The sequence below is a fragment of the Schistocerca nitens genome, chromosome 4 (genome assembly GCF_023898315.1).
Source record: "Schistocerca nitens isolate TAMUIC-IGC-003100 chromosome 4, iqSchNite1.1, whole genome shotgun sequence".
Taxonomy (NCBI): Eukaryota; Metazoa; Arthropoda; class Insecta; order Orthoptera; family Acrididae; genus Schistocerca; species Schistocerca nitens.
In genome coordinates, this window is record NC_064617.1 from 145,708,255 (window position 1) to 145,716,921 (window position 8,667).

At 38.2% G+C, this 8,667-nt stretch overlaps 1 long non-coding RNA gene across 1 annotated transcript; it reads left to right on the forward strand.

The window, feature by feature from the left end:
* Nucleotides 1–3,892: 3,892 nt before the first annotated feature.
* Nucleotides 3,893–8,292, forward strand: LOC126253030 (uncharacterized). The gene is made up of 2 exons (XR_007545885.1): nt 3,893–4,030; nt 8,007–8,292. It is a non-coding gene; the product is annotated as an uncharacterized LOC126253030 (long non-coding RNA).
* The last annotated feature ends 375 nt before the right edge of the window (nt 8,293–8,667 follow it).

Sequence of the window (8,667 nt, forward strand, 5' to 3'; positions counted from 1 at the left end):
GGATTTTCAATAAAATAAATATTTCCTGTATTGCTGTGGACCCTTGTTGCGAATATGTCACAGCTCGTGAATCATTGCATTTCAGTGAAGAACGCTACAATACATTCGTTGTGTATCACAGTGAATACTGTTGTAAAAATTGCAAGAGGATACGTTCCAGGAAGGAATGGGCAAGATACAACTTCCTCCTCAATACTTCACGAAATGTATGTTATGTAGTACGAGAGAGGATAGCTGCAGGAGCAGTGGAAGAAATTGAGTATTGTCACGTTCTTCCGCCTCTCCTTGCGTTCTTCCTAGAGCTGTATCTTGCATTTTAGATACCGGAACTCCAGGGAAATGCACGAGGGTTATACCGAAAGTCATGAACAACCAGTTGTTATATTAATTTATGGCTTTTGATCAAACCATGTATAGCATCTTAATCTACATCTGTGTTTATGTTCTACACTCTACAAGTCACTTAACAGTGTGTGGCGCAGGTCAATTTTCGTACTTCTTGTCATTTCCCCTCTTGCCCGTTTCACTCGCGACTGGTACGTGCAGCTCTGCGTATTTCTTAAGTCCATATTGAAACGACACCTAGATCTGTCATGCAAGCGAAACTAGCTATTCTCCCAGTCAACATAGGACGAAAGCTTTTATGCGATCGCCGGCCGTTGTGACCGAGCGCTTCTAGGCGCTTCAGTCCGAAACCGTGCGACTGCTACTGCCGCGGGTTCGAATCCTGCCTCGGGCATGGATGTGTGTGATGTCCTTAGGTTAGTTAGGTTTAAGTAGTTCTAAGTTCTAGGGGACTGATGACCTCAGATGTTAGGTCCCATAGTGCTCAGAGCCATTTGAACCATTTTTATGCGACCGATATGTTGAGGCTGAGATCCTCTATCAGTAATCAATTACATTGTAAATCACCTTTGATTGCTAAATCTGACACGGACTAAGTCATACTGGTCGAAGAAACCCATACTCCTACTATCAACATCGTGTGGTGTGGTATAATCCCGTAACTTTTGACAGCACAATGTTAACATCAGTTCCGCAGAGGATATGTGATGACAAGCTAATAGTAACTCTTCAAAAATTCACTGTGCTGTATATGATGATCAAAGAACTGGAAGTTTTGTACCTCGAAGGAACTGGTGACCTCTTCACTTGTCAAACTTGCGTCGTCACTAGCATGACTGGTACAAAATACCACGGATGGTTCGAAAATGTATGCCTGTGCGGGAGCCGCATTTTATGATAACTGAACGGGTACGGATAATCTCTCCTGTTGCTAACATAAGCGTCAGTAATAAAGGCGGAGTTGTATGCCATTCCTCAAGCAATTATTTACATAGTCGACTCACAAGTCGTCAAAGTTCTAATACGTACAGACTCGACGAGTGCCCTTCAGTCTCTTACGAGTGCAGCCCAAGGAAAAAAAAAAGTGTAAATTTTTGGCACACGATGTACTTGGAAAACTCAATCGAGGAAAGCAGTTACGTCAACTGAGTCATTTACAATGGATATCGGGGCTAGGGGCAACAAAAGTTTAGATCTAACGGCGAAAATGGTGCATCATCTACTTACCGCAGATATACCCCTAACATACAATGATTTTTGTAGCAGACTCGCCAACCAAACAAAAGCGGAGTGGATTAAGTTAGTGCACATGGACCTTTTATCAAAGGCACATAGCACTGGACGATTCAGCAACAGATACCATGCCAACATTTTTTTCTCAACTCGGCGCTCACGCTAAGAGACATTGTTACCGTTAACATGCTAGTTGCTACGAATGCTGTTAAAGCGAGCAAATTGTTAAAATTAATTCCCTCTACAAACTGTGATTCCTGCCAAAACATTCAAGAAGAATTACACTGTACAATGTTTTAAAAATTAAGGGCTTGTTCTTTTCGAGTAGCTATTAACCCCATGAATAGGTCCGTTGCCAAATGTATTTGCCATTTCATCTGTTCTTATCTAAGAAAAGTACAAAATCTTGGCATCTTTTCTCGTGTTTCAAATGGTTCTGAGCACTATGGGACTTAACATCTGTGGTCATCAGTCCCCTAGAACTTAGAACTACTTAAACCTAACTAACCTAAGGACATCACACACATCCATGCCCGAGGCAGGATTCGAACCTGCGACCATAGCGGTCACGCGGTTCCAGACTGAAGCGCCTAGAACCGCACGGCCACACCGGCCGGCTCGTGTTTAATTACGTATATACATTAAACTACGTTTCATATGTACGAACTCAGATCAACGTCCTGTTTGTTGCATTATGTGAAACAATTGTATGTGACTAAATGGGCTCTGCCTCGAACCAAATGAAATAAAATAAAAGCTTCAATTGAGCGAGGATTACTCTGATCACACTATCTGTTGTATTTTCAAATGCGCCACATGATTATAACTAATTTTTCCGTATGTGCTGTTAGTAAGAAATCCCTGTCGTGTAATTTGTTTTGTCTTATTTTATTTGTGTTCTTGTCTTTCGATGTAACCGAACATACAACACACAGCAACTCAAAATGCGCCACTGAGGGCAGCACTTCCCTACGCCGACGCCTTCAGTTAAGGCGCAGTACTCGGTCACGGATCGCGTGACGTGGAAGTCACCCACTAGGGAGGTGACGCAAGCCCCACTTCCGCACGACACATTCCTCGCCTCTGCCAGGCTACTAGGGGATCCCCCGGGTTGTGCAACGGCTGGCGTCCCCTTGCTTCGGGTTCGCGATTCCCACTGGACCCGAGCACGACAACTGCTGTTGCTAATGAGTGGGTTCGCGAAGCTTACAGAGCTGTGGTGTAATAAGTAACACATGAATGCCACTGGAACCCGCATTACCTCTGAATTATCAACCCAGAATTTCGAGGGATACAAGTCAGCCTCAACAAGAAAACAGAATTTAAGCAGATGGAAGAAAAATAAATAATACCAGTACCATCCTTTTCCAACCATGTAACCGCTCTCACGTCCTGTTTGATATGTAATGTAATTACAGTTATGTCGCTACTGTATTACTTTTTAAACATCCGTGTCACAGCAGTTTTTGCGTATACAAAGACCTTGTCTTTTTTTTTCTTGTATGAGGGACATCGTGTTAAATGTCTATTCACCCTCTTTTACACTTGTCTGAATGCGTTTCATCACTGACATGTATTTGATATAAATAATAATTGTCGTTTCTGATGTACATAACTTTTGGATTTTTAATTTAAAAAAAAGGATTCAAGAAAAATATCGGGAGAACGCCACCCGCCAAATGAGAGCGTGCACATACCAGTCGCTATGTGGTAGCCAGTTTTGACTTGTCTACTAACTGTCAATAAGGCTTCTGCTTCAATGAGAGAAACAGAATTTCGTAGTTCTTCGTAAAATATTTATCATTTTCAATATGATCTTTCATTTATTTAAATGTGTTAATATCTTGCGAAGTTATAAATTATCATCTTTATGCACCATCGAAAGAGTTAGAAAATTAGTTAATTTCCTTGCCGTTTGGCTACATCTACATTATATCAGTGAACGATATGTCACACGAAAATAAATATTAGGTATCGTAATATATATCTTGGCTCCTTTGCGACGTTTATCTTTAGACTGCCTGTAATTGACCGTGTGACTTGTACAGTGTTGCAAACCTACTAACTTGGAGCAGTGGAATCTACACATGGTACCTATGCAATAATTATAATCTTCTTTTTTTCTTTCATTTCACTTCTTCATTTTTTTCGCGTACTTTCGATGGTTACACTACCGATACGGTCCCTATGTAACAAAATAAAATGGTGAGTATCAGCAGGTTGGCAGGCCCGCGGTGAATCACAGACTTCTTGACACGTGAGACAGGGTGGGAAAGGAACTGAAGAGGGGAGGGCTGTCTCCTATAAATATGTCTAGGTATGTGAGCCGCTTTGTATTCAGTTTTGGGGAACTGTAGTCGTACGGATATTACTGTTGTTGTCATTATGGACAAAGCTGGGCAAGGTAATCGCACTAACCAGTGCAACCCGAACCATGCGCCATCTGGTCCAGGTAATTTGTTTTAATATTGTCGTAAGCTTTTTGACTGGCGAAACCGTTTCTAAATATACCGGCACTCCATTTTAGTCCGGTGTAAACTGAACTGTGTGAAATGGGCTGTGCTCTCTTAGAGTTTGAGTGAATGGAGTTACTTCCATTTACTGTTTGATTTACAATAGGCTATACCTGATTCTGTCTTTGCTCGTTACAGCCCTACTATTTATGTATCACACACATTTATAGTTTCTGATGAGGCTGCTCACAGTAGTGATGATGTGAATGGAGTAAGATAGGTTCCCATGTAGGCTGCTTACTGTCTGCGTTGGAATAAGTTATTATGGGACATGAAGAATAATATGCACTCTTGAGCGCCGTTGTACTTGATTGAACTTTCTAAATGGGAAATGCTTTATAGGTATCTATTCCAATTTGGTATGACTTTGATCACCTGTGTTGCTAATGAGAGACCATAAAGCTTATTGTGAATATGCATTCTGTTGTATCGGTACAAATAGATAATTATGTTCGTAGCACAACGTCGTAGCACAACGTGTTTTCTGTTATAATTTAAGCTATTTCTTAATCTATGTATATAATGAATAGTAGATGTGGCACTTGCTTATGTGATAGATATTACTCCTGACCCTACAGTTGAAGTGGCCCTATACAGTTTCCTTTTCCATTGCATTACATTAGTTGTATTCCATGGATCCCAAAGTGAGTGCCTTCTGAAACGTGGTAAGACAAGGTATAAACTGGTGTAAGTGCAAAATGGTGAAATACATTCCATTACTGTAATGTAATTCTAGTTAATGCATTAATGTTAAATGTTAAATTTATGAGTTTCTGTGGAGACATTCTTCCACAGAATAGTTGTTCAAGAAGAGGTTCTTTAATTCAGTTTGAAACTCCATTACTTTATCTACATGATGTGTAATTCACCCAACAGTGTGATGAAAACATTTGTACCCACCGTAACTCATAATTTTCCATGCTAATGTCAACCAGATGTTGTCTTTGTACAAGTTGTTTTTGGTCCTAATGTTATATTCATGCAGCACTAGTTGCTTGTGAAAAGAAATGTTGGTAATTACGAAGCAAATTACTAGATATACTGCAGCTGTCAAAATACCCAGTTTTTTGAAGAGGGCCCTGCAGAGGTTCTTGACTTAATACAAGTTGTAGTTCTTACAACACCACTCATATACTGAAAATATGAGAAAATGATTCTATAACTCAGTGTGAAACAGGTATATGCAGAATGAAGTAGTGTCTTTATTTTTGAATTTCGTATAGCAGTAATCGTGTACTGCAAACATGCTGAAGGAGATTCTTTATTAATTGTAGCCATTGGGTTTTCCAGTTGAGGTTGTGATCTGTTTGTAGCTCCAAAAACTTGACACCTATGTTTTGTATTTCTTTGTTTGAGAAACATATTTTCATAGCTTGTGGAATTCTGTGGGAAGTACGCATACGGACCTCTATGTACTGAGTCTCTTCAGAATGCAATGGTAGTCCATTTGCTTTCAACCATCTGTTGATATTTTTGAGTGTTTAATTAGGTGGCTCTCCAGTAAGGTGACTTTTTACCTATATTTGTATCATCTGGAAAAAAAAAATTCTTATGAACTTGATTGCAGTTCAGTGTACACACAGACAGGAGTCTAATCACTATATACTCCCAGTGCTGGTTAGTAATTTCTAATTTGATTCTAATCTAGTGTATCATCTGTCAAGGTAAATAGAGTCTGTTCAGTTTTCAGTCCTTTTTTAAATCCAAACTGTTTGTCACAGAGTACGTTTTTTTTCCTGTTAGGTATGTAACAGGAATGTCTGTAATTCTTTTCTAATTTGTCTCCTTTGATGTGAAATGGCTTGACAACAGTGTGTTTAAATATCTGTGGAAAATTACTCTTATGATAAGATTTATCATACATGTAACTAAATACTTACCAAATTTAGCTGAGCAACATTTATTAATTTACTACTGATTTAATCATAACTTGTTTATTTTTAAGACAGTTGATTCTTTTGGAGACATTGAAGTTGAATTTTGTCTTAACTTGTTTGGAAAGGCTTTTCTTAGAAATTGTAGGCCATCTGCTACTGAAAGTGTTTGAACCTAAATTCCGTAATAACTGTCAGAAAAATGATACTAAACACTTCTGCAGTTTTAGGACCATTTTCAATTGGTTCATTACTTACCTTTAAAGAAACTTCTGCATTTTCTTGATTTGTTTTTCCTGTCCCACTTTTTTCTGTGTTTTAGATATGTTGTCATGTTACTACAGGAGCTTATTTTTTTCTTGGGAAACACATTTTGATGCTCCAATAGGTGACTAAAATTTTACAGTACAGTTTTTAATGTGATATAATCCTATTGCCATTCATGTCCCTCAATGCGAAGTAGTCTTCCTTAGGTTTGGATAATACTCTAATCTCATTTTTAATCCAAGGGGATGTGTATTTAATCTGCCTCCACCAGTTAATTTCTTAGGAAAATATCCTGTAACTGTGATGGAGAATACATTACACATATTTTTCATTAAAACCAGGGAAGTGCACATCTTTTCAGTCTGTATTTCACAAATTCTTCATGACTTTAGCAATTCCTTTTTCATTTATTACCCTAGCAGTTTTCCACTTACTTTTATTCACATCATGCACTCCTAATATTAAACATCAGCACTTGACCCTTGCAGTCTGAGAGTCCATTTCCTATGGAATTATTCCATGATTTCTCAGTCTCAGTGTACCTATACAAATGTTACCAATAGCAGTGTTTCTGGTTCCCATGACTCTTCATGAACATTAAACATGAGGGGAATGGTATGGCACTCTTAAATTTAGAGTAGGCATGCTCTGAAAATTTTAAATATAAATCCCCACTTAATATTACGTATTCCACTTGGAAGTCAAGTAGTTTAAAGATACATCAAGTAATTTTGCAAAAAATATTCAGTATAAACAAATTGAATCGTATATAAATCTAAGACTGCAGTACAAGCTTCAAAATGCTGATCACTGGAAAATAAATGGATATCAGAGAGTTTAATTTATATCGCTTCTTAATGTATCAAATTCTCCTTTCTCCATAACTTGATCTACAGTAGCTGGAGGCTATGTTGTGTCCATCTATAGTCAGTATTCCTGTACTTGCTGTCAAATAATGTTCTGAAACACATTACAATTTGCAGGCTGCAATACATCTAAAGTAGTAGAGGTTCAGTGGTTTTTTTTCCCCTAATGTTTTGGTGCAATACGTTTATTTCAACTTCCGTTATATTTCACTTACTGGCATTTTAAGCTCAAAAGTGTCAGTTGAGCTCTAAGCACCCCCTCCCCCTTCACCCCCTTCGTGCGCGCGCCCACACACACACACACACACACAAAATGCTGAAGAGAGCAGGTTTCAAAGGAGGGAACTATGCAACAAAGGGGAGGGGAGATAGTAGACACGAGAATACAGATATACAGATAGAGAGAGAGAGAGAGAGATTGTAGAGGAAGATATGTAACAGGCACAGGAAATGAAGTTGATGAAATAAAAGTAAATGAGGAGCAGGGGCACGAGCATAATTCCTTTGTGATGCTGAGTACTTTATTCTGTATCATGGTAGATAAGTCTGACCCACACCATTCTATTGTGCAGTCAGTTGATCATCAGATTGACTAGTTCCCTTGCCTTTTCTGCTACCAACCCTCTCCAGCATTCCCCTACACAACACTGCACCAGGTATGTGTGCATACTTACATATTAAAATCCTCTTCCTTCTAAAATCTTAAGGTTTCTTGCTTAGCAACAGTCTGATCTATTTTTATTGTTCCTAGCCATTAGCCAACCATTTCTCTTGTGAGTTAGTGGTCTACCATGTTAATCCAGTATTTTATTTATTATTTCAATGTTGTTATGAGGCTTGCTGTGATATGTCTCTCTTAGTTTTATTTAATGTTCGGAAATAAATATGGATATTCTTTGTGTTTGCAGGTCGTAATGCTGGATACCATGGAGCAGGAGGCAGAGCCGATCTGAACAATCATTCAAACCAACTGAATCCTAACAACTCTCGCTACCAAGGAGGGAAGAAGTGATTAAAACATGACTGCCCATTTAAGATTTCAGTTTGTAACTTAAATTTGAATAATTTGACACTGTCTCCAATAATTAACATTTTCTTTACATTTCTTCTGTTTAAAAAGTGTTGAACATAATGCAAACAAAATTTTGTGATGGCAGTTTGAATTGAAATATGTAATAAAGAATTAATTTTAAATGATCAGTTTCACTTTTCTGTCTGACTGTTTAGATACTAACATAGTGATGTTGCCCGAGGATGACTTGTTAACTTTTGTAAGAAGAAGAAGAATGAGTGCGTTTGTAACATACAATTGTTTTTATATTTATTATCATTTTCTATTGGTTAGGAAAAGAATGAAACGCGCGTACACACACACACACACACACACACACACACACACACACTACTGGGTAACATGCTAGAGTCTAGAACTTTGCACAATTTACAAAATTAAGTTTTCTTGCACCACTCTGCTTATGTTATGGTCATTCTCTATTAGTGCACTGAGGAAGTTTCATTTTTAATCTCTTTTTTTTTGTTGAAACAGTTCCACATAATGTTCAAAGTCTA